The sequence below is a fragment of the Scophthalmus maximus genome, chromosome 8, assembly GCF_022379125.1.
Source record: "Scophthalmus maximus strain ysfricsl-2021 chromosome 8, ASM2237912v1, whole genome shotgun sequence".
NCBI lineage: Eukaryota > Metazoa > Chordata > Actinopteri > Pleuronectiformes > Scophthalmidae > Scophthalmus > Scophthalmus maximus.
In genome coordinates, this window is record NC_061522.1 from 3,547,303 (window position 1) to 3,574,795 (window position 27,493).

Consider the following 27,493-nt stretch of genomic DNA (forward strand, 5'->3'; position numbering starts at 1 on the left):
AAATGTTTTCCATGTGGTCTCTCCATGTCAATCCGTAGGCCCGTTGGTCGATGCTCTGGCTGGGTGCCCAGCACCTTCCGCTCTCACCTCACTACAGAAAACACAATGACATATAGCGGATGAATGGATGACTTCATGCCTGGTAATGTTTCGCAGACAGTTCCCTCACATTTGTAATGCTGACTGAGCGGAGCCCCGTTCGCTTTTATCCTCAGCTACCAATTTGCCGGCCTGTTTTTTTTTTTGCTTGACTTGTATTCCTGCTGTGAAAATGAGTATATCAGGGTCAAAAATCCTGGGTTCCCGTGGTTGGATGGTTATTACATGAAACCGGCAGCCCTTTGAGCAGATGGCCCCTGGGGGACACTCAGTTAAGCCAAAATCAAAATGTGCTTAAATGATTTGGACCTGGACCAAGGTAGCTGTGTGTGTGTGTGTGTGTGTGTGTGTGTGTGTGTGTGTGTGTGTGTGTGTGTGTGTGTGTGTGTGTGTGTGTGTGTGTGTGTGTGTGTGTGTGTGTGTGTGTGTGTGTGTGTGTGTGTGTGTGTGTGTGTGTGTGTGTGTGTGTGTGTGTGTGTGCGTGTGGGCGCGCGTAGTAAATGTCGACTTTTTAGACCTATAATTTATTCTAAATGTAAAAAATTGTGGAATGTTTTTGTTGAACGTGTGTTGGAGCAAATTGAACTGCTAACGGGGAGCCCTGCACTTTGCATTGTTACTGACAAATCTCGAGCTTTATAGTTCAGGATTTATTTCCACGACTGCTTCAAGTATCCATTGGCATTCTATTTGCTTTTTACAAGTGGCATATTTGTGACTAACAGCTGATGCATATAGCTGCACTTGTACAATGCAGAGGCAGCAGACAACGGATAAATGAACCGCTACATTTTTGTTTGGTCTATGTCGTTGTCCTGGGCAAATTGTCCCTAAGTAATAATAAGTACGCTGCTTGTGTTATTCACTGATCTAGTAGAAAGAAGACAAGGTTTTTCCTGGAACTTTGCTTTGGATCCTGATGAATTGACGCAGTTTCCTTTGTGCAAAAAAACGTCCCGGTGGCCAAGAGAATAAAATGGTGAAATCAGTATTATGGGGAACGATATAAGGATGAATGGTGTAGTTTTTCTATCACCGTTACACTGCGCAATCACTTTTAACATCGTAATGAAAAGTTTAAGCCGAAAAGTTGTCTATTTTGGCTTAAACTACATTTTATCTTATTATAATCACAATAATAATGTATATTAAACCAAAAAGTTATTGACTTAATGTTCGCTGCGATGCATTACACAACTTGAGCAGGTTTCAAAAGTCTTGGAACTTGAAAATGAATGGAAATGAATGGCTGCCTGGAAGAGATTATTCATAAAACTTTCTTGATATGCAGTTTGTTTAAAATGAGCCAATAACATGCATTGACTCCAGTATGGCCCTTTAACACTGGGCGGCAAAAGATGACTATAAAAAATGAATGGACTGTATCAGTGAAGGGGGAAACTGTCTGTCAACTTACTAAATTTAGTGACATGTATACAATGTGTGCTGGTGTACTTGCAGTACCAGAAGGCCTTCTGAAGTACATGTAGTCACGTAGATGTTGTCATGTATATGCACCTCATGGCCTTGACATCGTCAACCTCCCAAGTCCCAGAGCGAAACTGACCAGACGACTCTTGCACACGCTAATCATTCAGTTTAGGAAAATGTCCCCCGCCGCCTCTCCCACCCACCCACTCGCTCTCCGAGCCGGTCTCCTCTGGTGGTTTTTACAGGCCTCATGGCAAACGAGCTCCCCGCAATAAATCACAGTGAACGCAGCGCGGTCAGCAACAAGCACGGCATGAAGTCTTATTACTAATTGCAGCCCACTTAGGGTGAATCTGACTGCTCGGATGGAGGGGTTTGCGGTATGTAAGAGGGTGTGTGTGTGTGTGTGTGTGTGTTGTTCAACTTGGATGTAGTTTTGGACTATTGATTGGCCCTGAACCAAAGTACTTAAAGTCCATATTCAGACAGATGTGTAGTGTCTACGCTTCTATAGGAGTAGGATTGTTTCTGAATCCCTCTTTAAGAAATATTTAGTTAGTTGGATTTTCCATGACTGCACGTTGGGATCCATTGTCCTGCTTTTTAGCTCACTAAAGTATATATACTGGTTGTACAGTAGATTTGTATTTCCGTTTCCTCTGACAATGGCAGATATTCAATTGTGGCGGGAAAGTTAAAGAAGAGACGTAGATGTGGTGATTGTCGAAACCCATATATTCTTTATTTTGATAGCTCATAAAAAAGTTGTCTTTTGAGGTTCACTTAAAGCTACAGTGTGTCATTTTTTTCATTTTCTGGCGGCATCTGGTGGTAAAGTTACAAATCGCAATCAACTGAGCACCTGACAGGGGACACTTTATGGTGGCGCACTGCAAATTCGGTTTCCGGCAGTGCTGAAAATTCAGCACGACGTAGCTTACATGGCGACTCATGTAACGATATTTAACTCCTTCAGAGTTGACGTAAAAAAACCATGGTTCTTTGTTGCAGGTGATTATACATATATGAACACATAGTTATGGACAATATGTTCAATTTCTGTGAAAAAGTTCTCCTTAATGTTACACGCTGTAGCTTTAAGTCTGCAAAGACAACCAACCCTGAACCCAACTGTATCGAAATTGATCGCAGCATTTGAATGCTTTTAAAAGTCTTTTTAAAGATTTTTTCTCGCCATGTTTAAAATTCCTGGAGACGTGACAACACGCATGTGCAAGCGGTGAACCGACGAACGACCTCATTCTTATTGTGCTGTCGGCCGCAGACAAACCTCGTCCATTCTCGAGGTGCAGTTAGTTTAGATAAGCAATCCGCCAACAGCCTGTTGGCCTCAGCTTCATACCTTCTATGATACTTTCTAATTCATATACTCTCTCCAAACCCATTCGACGATGAGCTTTCCCCGTGACTGCGACACAATTCCTCTTAGTGCTGTGAAACTCAATACGCTGTCACCATCCGCCTCAACGGGAACGCAAGATCAACTTGTTTATTGCTCCGGCTGCATTAAAAAAATAACTTGATTTCAGCGTATAGACCTCTGCAATCACACATTTCCAGAACTGAGCAGCCGAGACGTCTCTGGCAGCGGCGTCGCAGCTGACTTGGCCGGGCGGGCGGGCGGGCGGGTGGAGTCTGTTTGATTTATCGACTGTGCATTGAGCCAAAACTGTTCTGTTGGGTCAGGAACGCAGCCCAGCCCCGGGCTGATTGTTCCCATGCTGCAGGTGTGGTTCAAATATCACTGGACTACATTATATATATATATATATATATATATATGTGTATATATATATTCTTTGTTTTTTCAGAAATTATTTAATCTTTATCTAACTTAACAAAAAGAAACATTACTATTTGTTGAGAAAGCTCTTGATGGTGTTGCCTCTCATCACTGATCTCCGGGTTCCATATTCTGCTTTGACCTCAGCCCGATTCTGTCCGATGAACAAGTGTTTCATCAGTTTATTAATTTCTTTTTAACTTATCCCTTTTCTTTTGCAAAGATTTGCACTTCTTCCTCCCCTCCTTGCTTGCGTTGCTTTCCTTCGCCTTGATTGTAATACACGTTGGCTCAACTCCTGATGGTTCTAATGGGCTGTAAAAATACATTTGACTTCACTTGGCTTTATTTTTTTTTACCACCACAGTCAATTGAGAACCAATTATTTACAATGATGAGTCTTGGCAAGAAGCAAAACTTTGGCTTTGTTGAGGATTTACGGGAAGACGGGGGGGGGGGGGGGGGGGGGGGGGGGGTGGGGGGATGGATGAAGGGGGGAAAAGCAGCTGGCAGAGGCCAACAGAAGAAAATCAAACTAAAGCCAGGGCGACACGCTTTAGGTTTTTAGGACAGAAATTCTGATTGTTTTAAAAAAAATAAAACCCAACATCATCCACAAACACAGCCAAAAGCAACGAAAGACATGAAAGGAGGAAAAGGTCTTTGCTGGATGGGACAAACTTAAATTTTTCGCTTTTTAAAGGTTTTTCTTTTTGACTTATTTGAAACGCATTGCATTTAATGACACTAAGGGAACTGAAGCAAAGAGAAACCATAGGGAGGTTTTAACTGAGTGGAACTTCGGCAGGACGGGGCAAGAAAACCTATTTCCATTTTTTGTGAGATATTTAAAAAAAAAAAATATATATATATATATATTTTTAGTTTTTGTGCCCCTGCAGCCTTTTTACACAGAAACAGAAAGACATTGGATGAACATGCCTTCAGTTTGTTATTATTATTACAAAAATTCTGAATATTTTATGTCATACAGAGTGTTTTGTCAATGCAAAGGAGTTTATTCAGTCACTCCAGCACGAACGAACAAGACCGAGACACACACACACACACACACACACACACACACACACACACACAAACACCAGCTTCTGTTTTAAAAACAGTGACAACCGGTGTAAGTCAACAAAATGACACTTACATATCATGAATCTTTTACAGTTTAGTAACACAAATTGTAACTTTATTGAAAATTAAGAAAGAAGCATATTTTCACTTTTTTTTGTTCGGGCAGACATTGACCTTTATTAAACCCAATTGGCTGAACTGCCAGTTTGTGTTTCATATTGAACTTCAGTGTTAAACACAAGTGCATAGTTGGCACATTGGAATCGCAGCCGGAAACTAGTCCCATTCTTGTCCTTGTTGAATGAAAAAAATGGTTTTGTTTGAAAGATTCCAACCCCGACAGTGACCGTCTTGACTTTTGTCCTGTCCGCTGCAGAACTCATCTTTGTGTCACTCTTCGGTTTATTAGTCTGTTAATGAGTCAAAGAGTCCAAGAGAGCAAATCTTGAGCTTGACTTTTTTGGGGAATATTAGATCTTAAAGGCCTCGACGTTCGCAGTAACGGCACCATCGTATTTGAAAGGAAAAACTCCTCTGGATTAATAAAAGCCAAACCAAAACGTATTCTTAGGTTTTCCTGTGAAATCTATTTTAGTATCGCCATCATTTTATGCTTTGGGCTTCTCGTCTCCGTCTTCCTGTGATAATTACTGGACTCGGAGCGAAGCAATGCGCCGTGTCTAACCGACGCTTTGCGGCCTCGTGTTCAGAAACGGACGGCACTCTTCCTCAATTTGTCCCCGTTCGGTCCCTTAATTACAGGAACGCGCCAGCTCAAAGACTCGGGCGTCTCTAATTACCGGCGGTGGAAATGGTCCCGTTGTGTTGTTCTGAGTAGATTATTTGAATTCATTTAAGGTGTCAGAATGCCCCAATGGGAAAAGTTCTCTCACGTTCTCATTTTGCTCCGTGAACTCTGTCATTTGCTCTTCAGGCGGGTATAAACGTCTGACTCTAACTGACGGAGACGCCAGCTCGACTTGGCGGCAGAGTTCACAGGAGTGTAAATCTAGACCATGTTCTTATTAAGTGGCCGGAGGTCTCAGCCTTTACACTTTTCAAAATATCTACGTTCATTATTCCTCAGCATCTTGCACTCACCCATATGTTTGCTTTGTAGACAGATATTAGATCAAATGGAGTATGAGTGAAAGCCTCAACACGCAACTGTGCTGCCCCTCTTTTTGAGTCAAAGTTTTGAACTTGAGTTATTTTTCTCATTTTGGGGAGAAGGACAGCGTCGCCATGGCGTGGGAATCGTGCTAGAACAACCTCGTAACCCTCCAGACGACCTTTGACCTCTGACTCGCCGTGGCCATGAAAAGTCGTACATCACATTATGGTTATTGGTCGGGGGGGGGGGGTGCTCACCAACACACATAAGCCACTTCCCAGTGGCGCCATGCCATTGCAGTTTTCAGTCATTAATGGATGTACATGAGCTTTACAACAATATTTTCACTTAAACACGCAAATCTTCTCAAATTCACACACACACACACACACACTCAAACGAACACACACACACACACACACACACACACACGCAGGAGTAACGTTCATGCTGTTACATCAATCCTGACATGATGCAGCTTTGGACAAGACCTCACAGCCACAGAGAAGTATTCATTGCAAAATCATAAAAAAAATTGTAGCTTTTTTCAAGACGAATGGTGAAACTAACCCAACGATAATGACTCAAGTTTTATTTTAACTTGTCGTGTGTGCGTGTGTGTGTGTGTGTGTGCGCGCGCGTTTGTGCGCGTGTGTGTGTGCGGACACTCAAAGCGCTTGACAGGATGAGTCACATTCACTCATTCACAGTCACAGACTGTCAGAAGAGCCGTCAGAGGCAATTCAAGCGTCGTGCCCAAGGACACGTCGGCATGCGGACTGGAGGACAGCTGGGATCCAAACCGCCGACCTCCGGGTTAGTGGTCGACCGACTGTACCTCCTTGAGCCACAATGCGTCGCATTAGGTGTTGTTTTATGAAGTCGTCGTGTCCCCCCCCCCCCCCACACACACACTGGATTTTCATCTGGAATCAAAAGCAACATCATTCAAATATTAAAAATGAGTTTTGTGTCCATACTTAATAAAGTATTAACTTCAAAGCTGAGTATTCCAGTTAACGAGCACTACACAGCAGAACTTAGTTTTTGTATTTCAGACACTAACTTCTTTGTACTGGATACATGAAGCCGTCATTCCGTTAAGAATGCGATGTCTGTTGGAACTACAGTTTCATACATATTACCCACTTGGCTTGGCTTCGATGGAAGTGACTGGATTCCAACCGTCTTTTTGTTTAGTTTTTTACCAAACTTTTTTGTTATATACTTACACAACTATATACTTTATATCAGTATGGAGTTTAAGCTTGTTTATCTAGTTCATCTAAACAGTTTTTCAGCGACATACAATATATGGCCACAAGTATCTGGACACACCTGTAACTAAATATATCAAAATTCCAATTTGTCAGTTAATTCACACTAATACCACTTATAAATAGATTAAATTATATATTAAGAACTCAAACTTACTTTTATATACATCGTTTCAAAAACGTGGGCATTTCCTCTACTCCAACTCTACAGCCTGTCAGTAAAGAATATAGACCGATATCGCACTCGCCCAAGGCAGAATATCTCTACGTCTGCGTCGTCCACGACCAAAGTGTTTGGACTGCGGTGGGACAACATCTCCACCAGGATCTCCGTGGTAACCGTGGCACTGTACGCGAGGCGCGAACACTCCGAGCCCCCGTGTGTGTGTGTGTGTGTGTGTGTGTGTGTGTGTGTGTGTGTGTGTGTGTGTGTGTGTGTGTGTGTGTGTGTGTGTGTGTGTGTGTGTGTGTGTGTGTGTGTGTGTGTGTGTGTGTGTGTGTGTGTGTGTGTGTGTGTGTGTGTGTGTGTGTGTAGAAGCAGTCTGAGTTGAGGTTAAGAGGGTCCTGCTCTCGCTCCCCTCTCCCGTCAGTTTTACAGCAGACGCCGGCCTTCATCACAGCCCGGCGCGGCTCGTGTTTGGCTGAAATGTACACAGATGTTGACACCGCGGTGTAAACACAACTGGGCTGGGGGTCCGGAGGGAGGGAGGGAGGGGGTGAGGGGGGCGAGATGTGCGAGACTGCAGCCGCTGCAGTTCAAACCGACCGATTCGCGGGCGCCTTCTTCCACGGGGACATCTGATTTTTACATTTACACAACATTCACACCTGGGAGCTACCGTTTCTACCGTTTCTACCGTTTCTACTGTTTCACCAGTGAGCTGCTCCGCTGCGCCGGTTGAGGGTTGAGTGCCTTGCTCATAGGCAACTTAAAAAATAGAGATTTAGAGCCCCTGTGTCTTCAACCTTTAGGTTTCCTGCCTTTTGTAGGTTTTGTCAGTAAGGCAAAAGGCCAAAACAGGATCAAGTGATGCAGGTTGAAGACGCAGCACTGACATATTATCACCTATACAGTTGATATCGCCAACGGTATTGGAAAAAAACAAAAACATCCAGCAGACACGCTGCGACATTAGATTTCTTTTGGAGCCGTGTTACTGGCTCACCGCTGAATTTATCTCCAGTATTTAACTTTGTTTTAGCTCCGTTTTTAGTCTCCACCAGCTCGTGTCTGGCTCTAAAGATGCTAAGATCTCCTTTGCTCAACAACTAGCTCTCTTTCTGTTCCGGTCGGACTTTCGGAGCAGGGCGGGCAACGTGCAGTGGGTCCATCGGAACCGTTTGTAGGAGGTTTGTTTGTCTGTTTGAAGGATTACTCCAAAGGTTTGATCATGATAACGGGTGATTGCATTTTGAGAGGGGTCCAGATCTGGATCTGGATCTGGATCTTGTTCTAATGTGTTGTTCTAGATTTAGTTGCACATTCTCCAGGTAAAGGACTAAATGTGGTGTAAACCCAAGTTCTTTCTTGGACATTTGCCTTCACCTCTCTAAGAGTCATGGACAATGATTGGCCTGAAGCCACATGACCATATACCCAACCCGACCATTGTTGAAGCTCCATTGACTGTTTAGTATTTTCTTTTCTTCTGCCTCATTCCGATCAATTACAATTGTTGCGTTTAGTTTTTTTTCATTTTTGAATTCATGAGCAGGAACCAGTTGGTCTTTATACCACGGAGCGCTGCGTGAGTTTTGACCGCTGCCGACGCTTTGTCCTTCTCTACGTCGTGTCGGAAGCCCTCTGCTCTGCGTCTCCTGGATTCCCGGAGAGCAAAACAAGGAGCTGAGAGACTCTAAAACACTCGACAACATTCTGTTTGTGGCGCCTTTCCCATAACCTCATTTGCCACTTGCTCATCTGACTCACGTACAGTATGGGCACTTTTATTGTCTGTCTCCAAACAACCGTCTCGTTTCTCTCTCTCGCTTCTAAAATTGATGCGTTACCGTATTTGTGTCATGGTGCTTTGTGCTTTCTTTCTCTTTTTTCCTCCTTGTGGCTTTTTTTTTTTTTTTTTACTGCCGTGGAAAGTCAAGTGAAAGCACGGAAAAAAAAACACGACCCAAGAGTAATGAGTGCGGTACTGGCAATGTGGAAATAGGTCGCCACTGCGCCTCTTGGCCTGCTCCGAGGGGATAAAAGAAGCTACAGGGCACTTTGTTTGGCTCCAGCTGCGGAGTTTAATAATGTTTCTCTCTGCACAGCATGAACATGAAACTGTTTTAGAGACCGTTTAATCCGCCATCGTACGCGCTGATTATTTTTACTCCTCGCGTGCAAGCGTCAAGCTCAAAGTATTCATCATCTCATCAGAAATCCCCTTCTATTCCTCTGCAAGCCAAATTTCTTTTTGTATGGCGTCAAATCACAACATTCACTTCCACGGGGGGGGGGGGCAACTTTACGGAGTAAGGTCAAGACCTTTTACGACACAATAGAGAGGAATCCATGAGTTCCCACAATGAGCGAGGCACTTGAACTCAGACCCCCCCCCCCAGTGACCCCAACCCTGTCGTGGGCAGCGAGCTCAGAGGTCTGGACCAATAAGGCTACTGTACTTTTGAACTACAGCGCTCCATTCTTGTGTTGTGTACCACCAGAGTTATCACTGTCTGTGAGGCCCCGGGGCCTGAGGTGGCAGGCAGATTGTACCAGCTGATTGGCCCCATACCTTCCCTCTCTTATGGGTATACGGTTCTTGTCTGTGTTGCCGGCTCCTGGGCCTCGGTATCACATGGGCGGCAACCGATTGTGTAAAAATGTGTTTGTGTGTGTGCTTGTGGGCTTGTGTGCTTGTGTGTGTGTGCTTGTGTGTGTGTGTGTGTGTGTGCCCGCGCACGCACAAATGACCCTTTTTCACATGCACTCCCGCGTCATCGTGAACCTAATTAGCAGGAATGTGTTTGTACACGTGTTTTTGAAATTGCGCACGATCTGATAGCTGCGATTGTGTGTTGGCAGGAGAGAGGGGGTGGGGGTTTGGGGGTTGGGGGGGGGGCTTGCGGTGTGGGACAAGAGGGCGAGACGAGGGAGCGAGTGAGATCTGAAACGCGGCCCAACATTTCAACATTTCCCTCTACACACCGCCTTCTGCCGTCCTGCTTTGGGGCTTGTTAAGTGAAACACAAGAAGGTGGATGGGGGGGGGGGGGGGATGAGAAAAGAGAAGGAGGCCGAAAAGAAGAGGGGGAGTGAGTGAGTGTGAATGAGAGGGAGCGACCGAGAGAGATGGAAGAGCAGAGCAAAGTTCAGAACATGATTTCATGTTGCAGGCATTTACATATATACCTTAATTTAATAAACCTACGTACACGCCTCGTGCTTGTACCCGCTCATACGACTGTGAGGGCGTACGTGTGACCTGTCGTTGCACAATAGTACAAAAATAGATGTTGGTGCGGCGATGTAGGAAAGAAAGAAAGAAAGAAAGAAGGAGGCGAGTGAGAGGAAAACGGGACGAGAGAGGAGGAAAATGTGCTGCACACTGAACTCAGAGGGGGGTAGTTTTTTATACTCTGTTGTGTTGTAACCCACAGCTGTTACAACACAAGACATCGGACAAAGACTCATCGCCGAGTGTTAACAACATCGCTGCCCGCGTGTGCGCTCGCGATTGCCCGCGAGCGGGGAAGAGGAGCACGCGCGCGATTCCCTTCGTGATTTTGTTTACAGGGTGCACATTCCACCGACTCCCGGCGGAGGATAATTTGGGCTCTCTAAGTGGAGTGTGCGAAAGGGCTACACGTTAATTACTCACCGCGAGGACGGATGACGGTTTCAAGGGAAGAGGGAGAATAAGCGAAATTGAACCTCGAATCAAAAAAAAAACAAACTACACGCCTGCACGCTCACACTCTTACCCATGATGGAAAGCCGTCTCCCGGGGGGGCCGGGGGGGCCGGGGCAGCGTGATTCCTCCTCCGGCTCAGACCTTTTGGGGCCAAGTTGCCAATTTCTGCCTTGATTCGACGTGGACGAGGGTTTCGTTGCTGCGATCGAGGGATGTGGACGTGAGATTCACGACGCGCCCCTTTGGACGGGAGGTCCCTCTCCACTTTTGGAAAGCAGCAGGTGATTTGGCCTGTAGCGTTGGGATTTTCCTACATTTCTATTGCTGGTGTATCATTCAACTCCAACTCACCTCCAGCCTCGTGTTTTGCCGTTGCGCAAAACCCACTTCATCGTCCGTAATGAGAAGCATTTGTACGGTAGGGATTTGCAGAAATGGCCCCTGTTTTCACTTTTACCTCCAAGCTTTTGAGAACTGCAAGTCCTCAAACACACAAAGGGGAAATAACATCTGTTTTCAATATGGCTGATTTCGGCGTTTCTACTAAAACATGCAGTCTGCAGTTTCCAGAGCTGGCTCATCGCCGCTTGTTGCCACGGCGACCGAACAGATTTACCTCGCCCTCCTGTTTGTGAAACAAACATCTGACCTTCCTCTTTCCCGTCCCGTATAAACACCAGCTCACGCAACGGGTTCTCACGGCGCTTCAACAGGAGCGCGGCGCACCGAAAGGTTGTCTTTCTTTTTTACGACGCGTCCCTCCTCGAGTTTACCGAGCCCATCGTTCCTGTTTGCTCAGGCCTCACATAGCCCGCGATTCATTCCCCGTCGGCACACAACGCAGGCGGTGGGGTCGGCTCTCGTCAAAGCGTCCTGTGTTTGCCGATGACACTTTATGATTCCCACTCGGAAGGGATTTGCGCGCTGTTTGCTCTGTGGTGTGTGAAGCTCTGCGCGGCCTGACGGGGAGAAAAGGCTGACGGTCCATCGGCAGCTGGGTTTGTCTGCGTCTGAAAGAGGAACTAGTTGGAAGAAAAAAAAAGGAGGAAGAAACTTCTCTCTCCAAATCACTTGGAGACCAGATGAGTCGGGCACGTTCGGAGCATTTTTTATACGCAACATCTCATATTGCCAATAATAAATAAATATGGTTTGCCATGAAACTTGGTACAGCCATTCATGTTAGCCAGAGGATGAACGGTGCCAAACCGCGGTGATTCCTTGACTCCTCCTCCAGCACCACCACGGAGTTTACACTTGTACGTTGGAGTGAAATGTCTCGGAGATCGCGCTGAAATTCATGTTTTTCACAATACGAACTGTAATAAATATATTTGACATCGAGGTTAAAATGTCAGTTTGTCCAATACTTTTTTGTTGACGTCCAAATACCTGCAACTGATGGCCTTCCCGTCCGCTTCAGCTGTATTCTGCGTTCTCTGCTAATTAGCCGATGTTAGCATGCTAACACGCCAAGCCAATGATGAACGTGGTTGAAATTATACCTCGCCGAGTCGCTGATGTCGCTGTGGACTCTTGAGATGTTTTCAGACATGATCTCTGGAAAAAGTCTGGAAAATTGGGTTGTGGACGTTCCCCGGAAAGTGGCCGTTTACACCCGCCGAAGCACAGCAGGAGACTGTCGGACATATTCACAACCAACAGGAAGATTTCCGGAACATTCTGTGGCGTCTGGGCAGAACGCGAAGGAGGCGGGACACGATAATAATGATATTATAGTGTTTTTGTTAAATTTTTCCAGAGATTTTCCTGCTGTATTGGACATATTCCAGTCCTTGTTCCAGAAAATGTCCTCGGTGGCAATTGCGGACATTTGCCTTCTCACATACAGCCCCCCCTCCAGAAAATTTCAGGAAAGGTCCGCACTTCAGTGCATGTCTGGAAGCAAAATTATAAAAAGTATTATAAAATAGAATTTCCATACCATACATTTTCACTGTCTCACTTTTGGTTCAAATAGAGAGAATATAATAAGAGAAATGCTTGACCCCTAACCTTAACCCCCATTCATATTAATATGCAACAATAACGTTTAATGATAACTTTAAAAAGCACCAAATGTAGTTCATATTGTATTTTATTAGTTGGAAAAGTTGACGATTTTTCATGGGTTTTCGTCACGCTCGCCCGAAATCATGAAAGTTTGGTTCCGCTCAGTGTTGATGTTTTAAGACTGAACTGTGAACTGTGTTGAGTTTCAAAAACAGTAACAGTATCTGGAAGGGAAATTTGGGGATTTGAGGGGGCTCGCACAACGAAACCGTGGAGTTTATCTTCAATCTCTCGAACCCCATTGGCCGTCACTGGTGGGACTCTACAAACACAAAGACACTTCAGTCAGTGAAGTTTCATAGGACACATAATCTGATCCGGGGAAATGAGAAGGAAATCGGTATACAGTTATGCTCACCCATCCAAAACAATTAATAGTTGCTGGAAGAGTTCTTGGATGTTAATATTTCACTATAAACATCAGTCAGAGCTGCAACAAGAAGGTTTCTTTCATACTGTAAAGCCGTCCGTGTGACATCAGGCCTTCACACAACCAATGAAAGCCAAAACGGTAACTTTTGGCTTAGTAAATAACAATGACGGGGCCCGCTCGTGCGTACAGAACTAAAAAAACAACAACTCCCTTTTGTTTTCATCCTCGCATATTTCATAATTGGCGGCTAATTCCGAGGTCGGATTTAATGTTTCCTGGAATACACAAAGACTTTACTCCGATCCCTCGCTCTCCGAGCGCCTGCTCAAGCGAAAAATCCGCAGGGGAATGTTTTTGAGCGCAGCGGACCAAATGCTTCACGCATTACGGCGACGGCGCGCTTTATTTATTGGAATGCTGTTTGTGCTGATGGATTTATGTTTGGGGGCGTGACAGAGCTGGATGTCGGTGTTTGTGAGTGTGGTGTTTCTGTAGGAATCGGAATATTTTCAGGGAGAAGAGAGGACGTCTACGCAAGAACTTTAATAAAAACGTGTGAGTGTGTGTGTGAGGCCCCCTGTTGGTCCATCCATTCCACTCCTAGACATTAACTCTGGCCAGATGTGACCGTTGCCCCTCAACGCCGTTCATCTCATTCTTTCTTCCACTCTGCTCATCTTTTCTTCCCTTCTTTGGTAAACCTTCCTCGACTTTCACTCTCTCGTCACCTTCTCCCCCGTGCTAACCTTCACTGCCGAGCTCAATCATTGTCATGTGGCTCCTGACAGAAACCAAACGTGTATGACACACTGTACTGTACATGAGCGCACATGCACATTTCCACACACAGAAATATCCACATCGAGGTTCGGTAAAGGGTAATGAGAGTGTGTCTGTGACCCACCTGAAGACCTCTGGCGTCAGGCCGTGTGTGTGTGTGTGTGTGTGTGTGTGTGTGTGTGTGTGTGTGTGTGTGTGTGTGTGTGTGTGTGTGTGTGTGTGTGTGTGTGTGTGTGTGTGTGTGTGTGTGTGTGTGTGTGTGTGTGTGTGTGTGTGTGTGTGTGTGTGTGTGTGTGTGTGTGTGTGTGTGTGTGTGTGTGTGTGTGTGTGTGTGTGTGTGTTTACTCAGGGCGTTCACGCGGTAACAGGCCTGTTGCTACGACTGATCCAGCTCATTTCCTCTCCACAAAGACTCCTCATCGATCATCTGACGGGTGTGGGCTTATGTGTGTGTGTGTCTACTCTAAACATGTGGTCTCGGAGTGTGTGTTTATACATGAAGTCATGCTCATATCCCTACGCGAGGTACTAGAGGACATGGAGTCACTGCCGTCCGATTGGCAAAGCCACATTTTAATGAACTGTTTACCTAATAATCTATTCATGTTTTATCTTGAAATGGATTTTGAAAGACCTAATAAGGGTATTTCATGGTGAATTAGCACATGAAAGCCTTTTGTAAAGACAACAATTCTAGTTTAAATATGACAGAAGTGCAGTGTTAACGTTCCAAACTGGAAAAACATGGTGACTGTTGTCCATCTTTTTTCCCCTTCCAAATCTATTTCTGCTCAAATCGATTAATGGAAACATTTCAAATCAAAATGTATATCTGGAAAATCCAGTTCGGGCTTTAGTTGTAGTTCCAGTTCATAAGTTTGAAGAAGAGCTTAGCTAGAAGCTTAACTCTCCGATTGGTCGAGTCCCAGCGGATTTTCTTCCTGATTAAATCCTGTGATGACTGACGTGAGGTCTGCCCATGTGTGTGTGTGTGTGTGTGTGTGTGTGTGTCTGTGTCTATTGGTCTGTGTTTACATTTTGCAGGCTTCTTGATTGGAGGAGCTTGTCTACAGTAACTAAATGCCCAGTGCTTTTTTGGATACACACAATAAGCCTCAGGAATCATCCTGGATTTTCCCTTTACCTGCACTGGGAACTCCCTCTATGGTTTTTGTTTGGCTTGTGGTTTTTTATTTCCATATACTTTCAAACACCTGACTCAATATTTTTTAAAACACACACACACACCCACACACATTGTGTAGTCGCGTGCTTGTGTGTGTAAGCCACTGGTGCCACTGTACAACGCAGTTACATTGTTACTTATTCAATATTCAGTAGTTTTTGCTGAAATGTCATATCACTTTTACATTATTCACTTATACCATGTGCTGTATGGATCTCAATGAAAATAACGTGCAGATATGGTAAAAATAACGATTTTTTTTCTACCATATTTGAACTACAGTACTCAAGTTTCAGATATTTTAATTGTTAAATGCCCATACGATATACATGCAGTGACATGCAGGGCAGCATACTTGACTGTAAAATACAACTCATAGTTGTCTGTGTAAGCAGTTTATTTTGAACCATAGGGACGTTTTTATTGTTAGGCCATAGTAATTATGACAGGAGCGAAGGAGTTTGTTATGTGACGTAGTATAATGGGCAACAAAATCCGCATTAGCAGGAGGTCGGGTAGGACGGACGGATCAATGAAACATAGGCGATCACTGTTCGTTTCCTATTTGAAACAGATAGTCAGCAGTATTTATGTTATCCCTGACCTTCCAATAAACATAACTGTTTGTTTATTAGTGTAACCATGGTGATGGCAGTCCAGTATACCTGCTGAATGCTCCAATGGGATTGTATCCAAGGGTAGGGACAAGCGGCATATGCCTACCTATAAGGTTTTGAATTACTGTTATCAGAATTGTGTTTTATCAGTATCTTTTGGGGATTTTTTCCCATAAGAGTGGAAAAGTGATTAGGTGTTGATGATGATGACACATGAGTCTCCCAGGTTGCGCGCTAGAGGAAATGGATGGTGCTCCAGTGACTGGTTGATCGCTTTGCGCCCTGTGTGACTTTGGGAGACGTTTGCTGCAGCGATGACAAACATAAGAGTGTGAGATGAATAAGTCACAGTGCGTCAGTGTCTAAAAGTGGAACAGATTCTGTACCGTGCAACTCCCAGGATCCGACTGTTCAAATGACATGAACGGTTCACCGGGAGGCTAGGAACGTTTCTGCTTTCTCTCCGGGATGAATTGAGGCTAAATGCATCAAGCTAGCATGGCTCAATTAGTTGTTTCGCAGAAACACAGCAGTGACTCTTGTTTGTATCCCATTGTTGCATAATGAACAGTGTGCCAGCGGTGCTGTTTATGTCCCCAGTGGTGGTCAGTGGTCTCCATAACAGAAAGACCTCTAATGACTTTGATGAGTTCTAATGCTTATTGTGATCTTGTAGCTCGTTTGGTGGTTTCAAACATGAAACCACCCTTTCTCTCACTCCAGAGCCTAATCTAACTTGAAATTACTTTTCCCTCTTCTTCCTTTTTTAATGTGTTTTCCCCCCTAATTTTTAAATGTTTGTCCCCCACTAGCTTTTCTGATGGTGCCTAGGGAATACTGGTAAAGTGCAAATAAACATTGTGGAGGAGCTTTAAATGACAAAACGGTACCAAATAAGAGTCGGAGGAAGGAATGAGCTAGCTGGCATTTTCACTAGCCCTACAAAACTGTCTATGTTGAGATGTATGGTTTGTGTTATCCAAGTTTGGGCGATCCCAAGGTGTTCCAAGGTCAGATTGGATAGTTAATCCCTACACCGAGTTCAGGGTCTACCTCAGAGTCTCCTCCCAATTGATCTTGCCCAGAAATTCCTCAAATGGATGGTCAGAAGGCCATCCTCATCAAATGCCCGAAGCCACCTCACCTTGCTTCTTTGGACGCAAAGAATCAGCGACACTACACCGAGCTCCTTGCAGATGTCTGAACTCTAGTGCTGCATGCAGACCAAACTTGAAGCGAGTTTTCACGTGACGTCACTCAAGTTTGATTCCAAGATCAGTCACATGAGACCCAAGAATATCTGGCTGGCCGTTCTCTATCCGACACGGACGTCAGTGACATCGGGAGGATCGCTATTTAACGCTGATTGGCCACCAAAAGCTCATGACCACAGGTGAGGGTCAGAACGTAGAGTGACTGGGGTGGCGGTTCCCTGTATAGTCTATTCCAGAGTGTCCAAATGATTGCCGAACCTTGGATTCAAGTCCTGACCATGAAGAACCCTGGACCAGCAATTTTATTTTTTTCAGTCCATTCCTAGTGAACCGTAATGGAGATGGTTCTTCAGCAGAATGTGGCCCGTGGTCCACTGAGGGGCTCCGTGCCAGCTGTTGAAAGACAACACCGGTGAGAAAAGGACTCTGGCACGGCCACCATATCTGGAGCACAGACCACCCGCCTCCGCAGGGCCGCCCACTCTCATACTAACAGGTATTTTTAGCAGCTTATGGGGAAATGCAGCCTGGATCTAACCTCAGCTCACTTGATTGCTCAATATTGTTCTCAGGCTTCATCCCTCTCTCCATTCACACCCATAGAAAGCACTTGGAAGTATTTGTAAAACATACTAATTGCTTGCACACTAACATGTTATGGAGTCAAATTTAAAGGATATAAACTCCATTCCCGACTGAAGAAGCAGCATGTCTTTGTGCTTAGCCGCCATCAATCAAGCCTGTTTTGATGGTCCACTGTTTAATATTCAGCCCACAGACTTCCCAGTGCTGGTCATGTGTCATCACTCTGAATGGACTTGTGTGTAAAATCAGGAAGGTTCTGAATATTTTTGTTGTTCTTAAAGGTTTTGTTGACTCAACGCTGCGGGGCCAATAAACTCAAACTTCACAGCTCCGATGGGTGTATGTAGCCTATAAATAGTTATGTTTCTAATTCCAACAAAGTTTAATCACACAAGAGCAGCAAGTGACAGTTTTCAACCATGTAAACAAAGAAAGAAAGGCAGAATTACCGTATGCAATTCTACTTTAAACCTGCAACCTAAACAGTTGTTTCCTGCCGCAAATCCTCCAAAAGAACTATACAAGAAGGGAAATATGGACCTGCAAATGGCTGAAAGATTTGGATCTTAATGTCACTTGTATCACAACACAGTCTCAAGTAGCCACAGCATGTAAAAAGAGACTCTGATCATATTGAAAGAAGCTCAGTCCATGTGCAAGCTGGATTGCTGATTTTTAAAGAAATTAATCAGATTAATCATTTTAACCCCCCTCAAACTGATCGACAATTAAAGGCTGATCATGTGGAAGTCCAGCACACTGCTGAAATAGATCAGGGGCTACTAATATCCATCTTTATGGATACAGTGTCTGATCTACATGAAACACGTTGTGGTAATTGTTTACTCTTGAGCAACAGCTTGATTTTGTTATTTGAATATTTTCATTGAGGAAGTGATTAAAATAAATGTTTGATATTTGGGGAACTAATCCTATTAGTGTAAGAAGACAATGTTGTTTGCGCTCTTGTCTAGACCGTAAATTAATGATGCTCTCGCTAGCAGTTGGTCAGCTTAGCTTAGCTTAACTCAGAGCGTTTAGAGCTTAGCAGCTAGCTAACGAATTCAGTATACAAACACGAAACAACATAAAACCACACTTACACTTAAGATAAGATGAGATATGCCTTTATTCGTCAATCAATAGGTATGTACATAATATAACAGAAAATATAAAAAAGATATATAAATACTATAAATACTATATACAGAGCAGACACTTTTTGTATCATTTTAACAATATAACGTTAATTGAAGAGGTGCTTGCGGGCGGATACTTTTGTTGTCAGTCCACAGTACTGTATGATACAAGATGTCAGGGACTTACAACTGAAGTAAAAGGGTAAGTAGGCAGTCAGAGACATGCGCACAGATAAATCATTAATATGAACCCACACGCACTCTGCTTCCAATATCCCCCTCCTCGTCTTCCAACGACAACGAGGCCAGCCCCTTGACTCACTCCTTCCTGTCCTGCTCCTTCTCTCTTCATCTCCACCTTGTCGGGACTTTCCCCTCATCCTCCTCCGTCGTTCTGGTTCACGATGAATCGCCCCGCGGGATTTCCGACGCGGCTCCTTCCACCCACGCGAGCCCGTCCACCCAATTGTTTTCCGCTCCCCTCTCCTTATTTCATCCCCCTCATAAGTCGTTCATTATCTATGGGTTACGGCTATGAACAATATGTGTATGAGCGTCAGTCTGACTTGACCGAAATGCATGAGAGAGAAAATTTAACGGGTGAAATTATGTGGTTGGAAAGAAATTACACATTGGTACAAGTTGGTCTCCGTTTTTTATTCTTTCAATTGCAAACACTATTTTTATTTTGACTTGCATAAGTGACCCACATTCTTTCCATGTGTCCCTGTCCAGTTCGAAAAAGAGAAAACGTCAACTCAGCCCCTTTGGCTCGAATCTCACAGACTCCTACAGGATCAGCAGTTGGAGTTCGACCATAACTCTTCAACTAACCTCTTCAGATTTTCTTTTTCCTGCACCTCAGCCCGCAGGTTTTCTTTTTTTCTTTTCTTTTCCCAACACCAACACATTGTGGGGAAACTTAGTCAGCACCCAGTGGTTCGCCCTTGCAACCCTCTTAGTCAGTCCCACTTTAGCTACTGGCCACGAGAAGTACTTAACCTGTCTGCCTCAGTAAATATCCAAGTGTTTCCTCTGCGGACTCTAGCACAACAATAGGAAGCCGAAAGTCACCCGGAGGTCGGCTGCAAAGCAAATAAAACCACCGGGTCGACTTTATTTTGCCGCGGGATTGTTTGTTACTCTCTGGACATCGGACGTGTTACTGTATTTTTAATTTAATACGATAAATGGCCAAGAAGTTTTGACGCATTTAAGTGACATCAGACGGTGGTGGTGGTGGTGGGCGGCGCTGTGATGGGTTAGAAGTTCTGACTTCTGACCCAAATTTTATATATTGTGCTTCAGTGCTTGTAATTGGTCAGACTTTATTACCTAACACATTTTGCTGCTTGATCCATAATGTTAAATGATGAAATTGATGTGTCAGTACATGTCAGTACATGTCAGTATACAGTTAAGTGGTCGCATTAACATTACCATAACATGAAATAAGTAATAAATCATTTAAAAGCATGTTTGGTGCTTATGTACGCAATGTAATAGTGTATTCTTTGCATCATAAGCAAGACTCGTATTCGTATTTGGAATCGCGTCGTCATCATTGTGTCATTTATCGTGTCATGTGTTAGGAATAATATTATTATTTTTATAAATCACAGTTGAAATGTTATCATGATGTCACGACGGGGTGAAGGGGTGAAGAGCTGGAGCCAGGAGGAACTTGGCTCAGATGAACGTGCGAAGCCACTGGCTTTAATGTCGGTGTCGGGGGGATTTACAAGGGGCTCTTGTGTGTTTGAGTGTTAACAGTTTGTGTGTGTGTGTGTGGGGGGGGGGGGGGGGGGGGGTCAAGGGTGAAGGGATGATGACTGTATTAGCGACACTCGTCCAGCTCCATCGTGGATCTCCCTCTCGCTCTGGCTGCATCCCAGCCAGGTCGTGGGAAAGACGCCCCTGCCCGAAAAACAAAAAATAAATAGATAAATAGAATAAGACAGAGTAAATAGACGGATTCAAACTGACGGAACTATAATTACACACTGGTAAGGAAAAGATTCCCTCGACCTGTGTGAATGTGTTTGTTTATTGTGCGTATTCCGGAGGAGACTTTACATATACGTGTGTATGTTTGATAGATGAGCAAACAGAATATTTGATGCCGGTTGTGTTGTTTCCTGTTTACTGCAGTTGAACAACACGGAACCCAAACATACTTAAACAAGAAAATGCTCAGCAGCGGCGCCGGAAAAATAAGTCATAAGTAGATACATCATTTGGAGTTTATGATTCAGTGATGAGCCAAAATGTAATGTCCCCAAATGCTGCGGGTCACGGCCCCTAGAAGACGTCCAGAGGTGCCCCGTGGTATCTGGCATCAAGATGTTATAGCAGCGGATCCTCTGAAGTCCTGTAAGTTCTGAGGCGGAGCCGCTGCGGATCGCAACTTGTTGTTTCAGCAGAATCCCGCTGATTGGTGCTTGAATCGGATCGAGATCATGGGAATTTTGGAGGCCAGGGCAAAACCTGGAACCCCTCGTAATGATCCTCCGATTATTCTCTGAGCAATTTGTGCAGTGCAGCAGAGCATTATCCTGGCGTCACACGCCACTGCCATCTGGGAAAAACCATTCCCGGGAAAGAGGTGTACCTGGTCCACCTGTCAAGTGGATGTCTGGACCCAAAGTTTTCACCATTGCCCAGAAAGTGCCTCACTTTCTCCGGTGTACGGTGCGCACATACCCGGCTGTCCGGCGGCTCATCGGACCAGGTCGAATGTCCAGGTTCCAGCGCTTGCGTGTCCATTGTAGTTCAACTGCAGACGTGCAGAAGCCTGCAAGTAGCCCACGATCCAAGGCTTAACTGCGGAGGTTCGAGTTTTGGATTCGGTGAGAGGCGTCGAGGTGAGAACTGAGACAGATGGAAACAATGAGGAGACGAAAAGGAAGGCGGAACGAGAGCAAGCGTGGAGCGCTGTTTCTAATAAAGGGAGATTGAGAAATGGGAAACCAGTGGGTGAAGTGCATGGTTTGCATATACCGTACGTTCCTCTCTATACTTTCCATGGTTCAGAGCCTAATTCAAAACACGCTTTATTGTTCACACGCTAAAAAAAAAAAGGTGGTTGCCTCACTTCCCCCGCTGCATATAACATATCAGACATTGTGGAAAGAAATCACTCTCCCATTTCTCTGTCATCTGTTTAAGATAAAACAACATATTGGAGTCGGTGAGATCGATAGTGATGGAAGTTTCTCCGGCACCCAGAGAGGATTAAAAAAAAAAATCCCTTCCTTAACTTGATATCTACCCCAATAGTCCTCAAAAGAAACAGTCCACCGATTATTGTCTCTACATCCATCGTCTCGGCACAAACAGGAAATGCTTGTAGTTAATTCAGCGTTGTGGATTCACGAAAATGTAGAGAAATATGGGCAGATTCAACCAAACATCAGGCCAAGGCAACAGCCGACTGTTTCACTCAATATTACAGTTCACTGAGGGAGAGAGTTCAGCCTAGACTGACATGGAAACATGGAGGATTCTCTTCTCGCCCAAATTATGCATGTCTTGTTTCACCCAGAGCATGGTGGGTTGTGTAGTCTCATAATCCCAAAACATAATCAATACCACCGCCAAGCAGGTCATTGTCTGGAGACTGTTGGCCGAGGTATGTGCTCCACTGAGTGCCGTTCTAGATATACCTTACCTCCGCCGAGGGCCAACAGTCGCCTTAAATTCAATAGAGCCAATCACACTCAAAGATATCAGTATATCAGTATATATACATATATATATATATGTATATATACCAGATTTTTATATTTTACATCAAGACCCATGAATTATTGCCAGATAAATCTGTGAAAAGGTCCAAAAACAACCAATCTCGCAATGTTACAGTAGTTGATTAAAAGAAAACCCCAAAAATTGCCAAAATGTAATGGGTTCTGTCGTGGCCCGTGTGTCTCATCCTTCCACCAAGCTCCATGGAAATCTGTTCAGTACAACATAAGCGAGTGTATCAGTTGCATATGGGAATAGGAATAAATCAATAGTGGCATGAGAAGCCCAACTTATTGTTGGAAAATATGTCAGGATGTGGCCGGCCGAGTGACAACTGAGCCAAAATAAACTATGGGTTAAAAAGAGTGAATGCACAAATAATGTAATGATCCAAAATATATTCCACATAAGAAAAGAGAGAAGAAGCCACAGACTCAAGCGTTGAGGGAAGGGAAATGCCCCATTTACCACCCGCGCTCTTTGATTGACAAGTGGTCGACTATTTGGAAGTGAGACTTTGGCACCAAAGACGGAGATGAGATTTTAAAAAAAAGAAACTATTCCCCCTCCAGATTTGAATTTGAAAGACAAACATCCTGTTGGAAGCCACACTTCTTCTCTCTTTCCTCCGCCATTCGTTTTTGCTGTTCTGAATCGCACGGGGGGGGTGTTTACCGTGTGTGTGTGTGTGTGTGTGTGTGTGTGTGTGTGTGTGTGTGTGTGTGTGTGTGTGTGTGTGTGTGTGTGTGTGTGTGTGTGTGTGTGTGTGTGTGTGTGTGTGTGTGTGTGTGTGTGTGTGTGTGTGTGTGTGTGTGTGTGTGTGTGTGTGTGTGTGTGTGTGTGGAGAGCAGTGGGGAAAAACGTGGGCGTCGGAGCTCGGGCGAGTGGGACCATTTTCCAGGGGAGTGAACCGGAGCTCGCTGAGAGAACCAGGGCAAAAGTGAAGGGATGGGAGGATACGGACAGAGGGTGGGGGGGGTAAGGAGGTGAGGAGAGAAAGCAGGAGGGAAAACCGGCTCCGTGGGTCCGAGTGTAAACATCGGGGCGGTGCATGAACGTGTGCGGGGGCGCCGGGGTGAAACTGCGAACGATAAGGACGATGGAGGGAAAGAAGGAAGGAAGCAAAAGACAGTTATGAAAGTCTATTATAAAAACAGGCCATGTCCTCATTTTTTCTATGTCTACTCCCTTGTTTCTCTCCATCTCACACACACACACACACACGTACACACACGTACACACAGGGGAGGCAGAAAAAGATAACAGTTATGAAAGTTACCACAAACTGTCTTTGTGTTCTTTTCATCCCTCTCTCTCCCTCTCTCTCCCTCTCTCTCTCTCTCTCTCTCTCTCTCTCTCTCTCTCTCTCTCTCTCCCCACCGAACACACACATCTCAAGCCGCACGCCTCCTCGCAGCAGGCCACACACACAACCACATGCCGGGTCCACATGTGCGGCAGGAATCCAGAATTCAAACCCTCCACACACACACACACACACACACACACACACACACACACACACACACACACACACACACATACTCCCCAACCTATACTGTATGCTCGTGTTCCTACAGTATATATACACACACAATCTGAGGCCCAGGGCCGAGGATGAGGGGAATTTTCCAGCCTGACGCTCCGCAGCTGCGGGACGACACCCGGCGCGCCGCCAGCCTGACGCACAGTGATGACCTCATCGGACGGGAACTACTTCGAGAAAACAAACCGAACGCGATCGGACGCAGAGTTTTGGATTTTGGTGATTTTATCCTGAAAATATAAAGACGGAGCTGCAGGGGACACAGACGCAGAGTTTGGGGAGTTTGGAAAGTGTTGCCGTGATCTTTTCTCGTGTTTACTTTTGTTCACCTCTGCGTTCTTTTTCTGAAGTCCTAAAATACTTTCCGCATTCATTTGTATTTATCATTTCTATTGCAAATGAGGAATATTTCCCCCTGTTATTGAATATGACGCGAGTCCCCCTCCAATAATCCAGAGTCTATTCGTCATGTGGATTACAAGAGCATATTTTAAGACATATCCAGTCAGTCTTCCTCTCAGAACAACGGACGTCTGTTTCATGATAATCCATCAAATTGTCAAAAATATTTTGACTCTGTTCTCTCTCTCGAAACTGTTCAAATGGCAGAGGCGCCGGCAGATTTTTTAATGAAGCTGCAAAACGCCCTGCCTGCATAGGGAATATTCAAATCGCTTTCCAGCGCTGATGGAGAATAAACCCCAGTGACGAGTGTGTGTTCGGAGAATCTGAGGGAAGTCGCACAGAGACTGGAGTTGAGAGTGTGGCTGTGACGGGTTGGTGCCTGGTTCACACTGCGTGGGATGTAGCCCGATGTTGCAACTCACCGACGAAAGCCCCCTGATAATAGACAAATCAGCGATTTGGTCGCTTCAAAGATGCGAATCGAAAGGATCGCAGACACGTCGTCGCCTCAGACCAGATATCTAGCAGGCTTAATATGTAGCCAACGCAGCGAGAACCACAGCCAATCAGAGCGCAGGACGGGTTGATTGGGGACAGGATGACACACGAGCAGGTGGGACATTCGGACTCATTTGAACGGCCAAGTGTGTGTGTGTGTGTGTGTGAGTGAGAGAGTTGTATAACTGCATCTCAATCTGTGTGCGTCATCAGATTTCTTCTTGGGAGACCAGACACACTAGGGGAGGTTTTCTCCCGGTGAAAGGTCGTGTACTGCGCGACCCCCTGTCGCCAGTCGGTCGGTCGGTCGGTCGTGCAGTGTGAACTCGCAAACGACTGCAAGACTCCAGATCACAAGCAAGCCGTGCAGTGTGAAGAGGGGATCTGACGACGTTGAACTCTTTGTTAGTCTGCAAGTCTCCGTAGTCTGACCTTGGAATAACCGGGCGCGGCCTTTCTGAGCTGGGCCCAGGTGAGACGACGAGTGAACGAGAGAACACTGCAGACGGGGTCGTCCGCGTCACTCGTCTCCTTCGCCGATCTTATTAAAGCAAACACTCCAGAAAGGAATTCAATTGCGAAACTTAACTTGCACTTGGCCCTTCAGCCCCCCTTTTCATTTCTCACCTTGAACTCACCACTTCTTCATCGAGTCCCCCGTCCGCTCCCCCTGCTGTTTTCCCTAAGTGCTCACACATGTCGGGCCGCTGGCTCGGAGGTGTCGGTCCGACGCTCGCCGCGGGGTTGCGCAACACTTTCGACCTGCGTGAAATCCAAGGCTGATCTCCCGTCTGTTTGCTCTGCTTTTAAGGGGCTAATCCAAGAAATACGCACCGGTGATGAACAGTCGTCAGGTCAGATAGAAGGTAGACAAACAGAAAGAGAGAGGGAGAGCTTGTTCCTGGGTGGTTTCTGTATCACCGAGCGAGGAACAAAAAACACATGCACTACTCAATCAACTCATATAATGATTTGATGTGATATAAAAAGGGACGGAACTCTGCAGTTCTGCAGAGCGTTTTAGCAGCTTTCAGCTCATTGTTTCGGTTTCACGGCGTACAGCTTGACGGGTGCGATTCGGTCTCGCTGTTCGCATCAATGTCAATCCCAGACAGGAAGTTGTTCGCAATGCTGTAGTCAAACCTCCTGACATAACAGCACACAGAAAGAGTGAGCAAGTAGCTGGTGAACATAGGGGAGCCAGATGTTTTTCCTCCACGAGGTGATGGGAACGGCCACGGAGCTAAAAGCAGAGTAAGTATTCAACGTGAGGTCTGAAAGGCTGAAAGAAATGTTGTTCTGTGTCTGCTGGATGCTGAATGGACACATTTTTGCCAGAATGAAACCATATTTACCAATAGCCTCGAATGCAAAGTAGCAACCACACACTTGGTTTGAATGGAGGACATGAACCGGAAAGACTCTTTGTCGAGATGGGGATTGTACGTCCATGAAGGTAGCCGGATCCTTTGGCTCTGTATCTTTCAGAAAACAGCTCACTCCTTTTTTAACTTGTTGACCTGTACTTCAAATCATATTTTTGATTTGCAAGTTTTGTGACTGGCTGGTTCTCACTGTTCACCTAAAGGGGAGTGGATTGAGGGCACGCCGCGTAGTTTGAATACGACGAAAAAGAAGACCGGCTCAACTCGGTTGCCGTCGTTCACACAAGAGTAAAATACTATTGAAATAGATTTGGATAATTTCTCTCCACTTATGAGCAAGCACCTGATAATTTACGCTGGTCGACATCCCTAAGTGTTCAAACATTTTCTCAGAGTGGAAACAGACGAGGGGCCCGTTTGAAAGTGAGTGCACCTTTTAAAGGTTAATAACACATTTCATCATTTTATATGAAGTAGTCATCATGGGAACAATTATGTACCATTTTCCAAGAGGCTCCAGTGGCGGAAAATGTTCCCGACAAACGTTTCGGTGGCCAAATGTCCAAGATTGTGGTCAGACTGGGCAGATTCCCAAAGTGAATTCACTTAATGTATGAAGCAGTATGGTGCTAAAACAAGCAAATACACTTGGCAAAAAACTCTTCCTGGAAAAAAAAGACCGCAAATGCTTCCTGTTCCAAAAGAGTTGGGTCCTCCGCTCCTGCAGGGAAACCAATCTGTCCGCCCTGTGCCTAAAGTTTTCCACACCACAGCATTTAGTAGCTATTAAGACCGGCGGCGCTCGCCATGATCAAAGTGATGATGTGGGAAGCTGGTGGGGCCTGCTGTTGTCTTTGGTCGCTGGCGTTTTTTTCACAGCACATTGAGAGTAAACGCTCAGTCTGGAGAGGATATTTGCGAGGCAACGTCAACATCCTGGGGACACGGCGTCCGACTGAAGTGAGCGGAGGCGAGACGGAGCTGAGTCCGAGAAAATATACCAGGTTTTGTTGATCCGAGAATTTTGTGAGAGGACGGAGGCAGGAGACGACGCGGGAGGAATACAGAGGAAAGGAAAGTGAAAGGGCTGGAGAGAGGGAGCAAAACGCGAAGGATAAAAACTGAAGCTTTAACTGTCGCATGTTACTTTTCTGGCTGCACGGTGGCGTAGTGGTGAGCACTTTCGCCTCGCAGCAAGAAGGTTCTGGGTTTCGAATCCCGGTTCAGACCAACAAGGGCCTTTCTGTGTTGCATGTTCTCCCCGTGTATGCGTGGGTTCTC

General features: G+C 45.2%; 1 protein-coding gene across 1 annotated transcript in view; it reads left to right on the forward strand.

The window, feature by feature from the left end:
* LOC118313257 (beta-1,3-galactosyltransferase 2-like) overlaps positions 1–27,493 on the forward strand; it is a 104,896-nt gene that overhangs the window by 6,245 nt on the left and 71,158 nt on the right. The window lies entirely within an intron of this gene.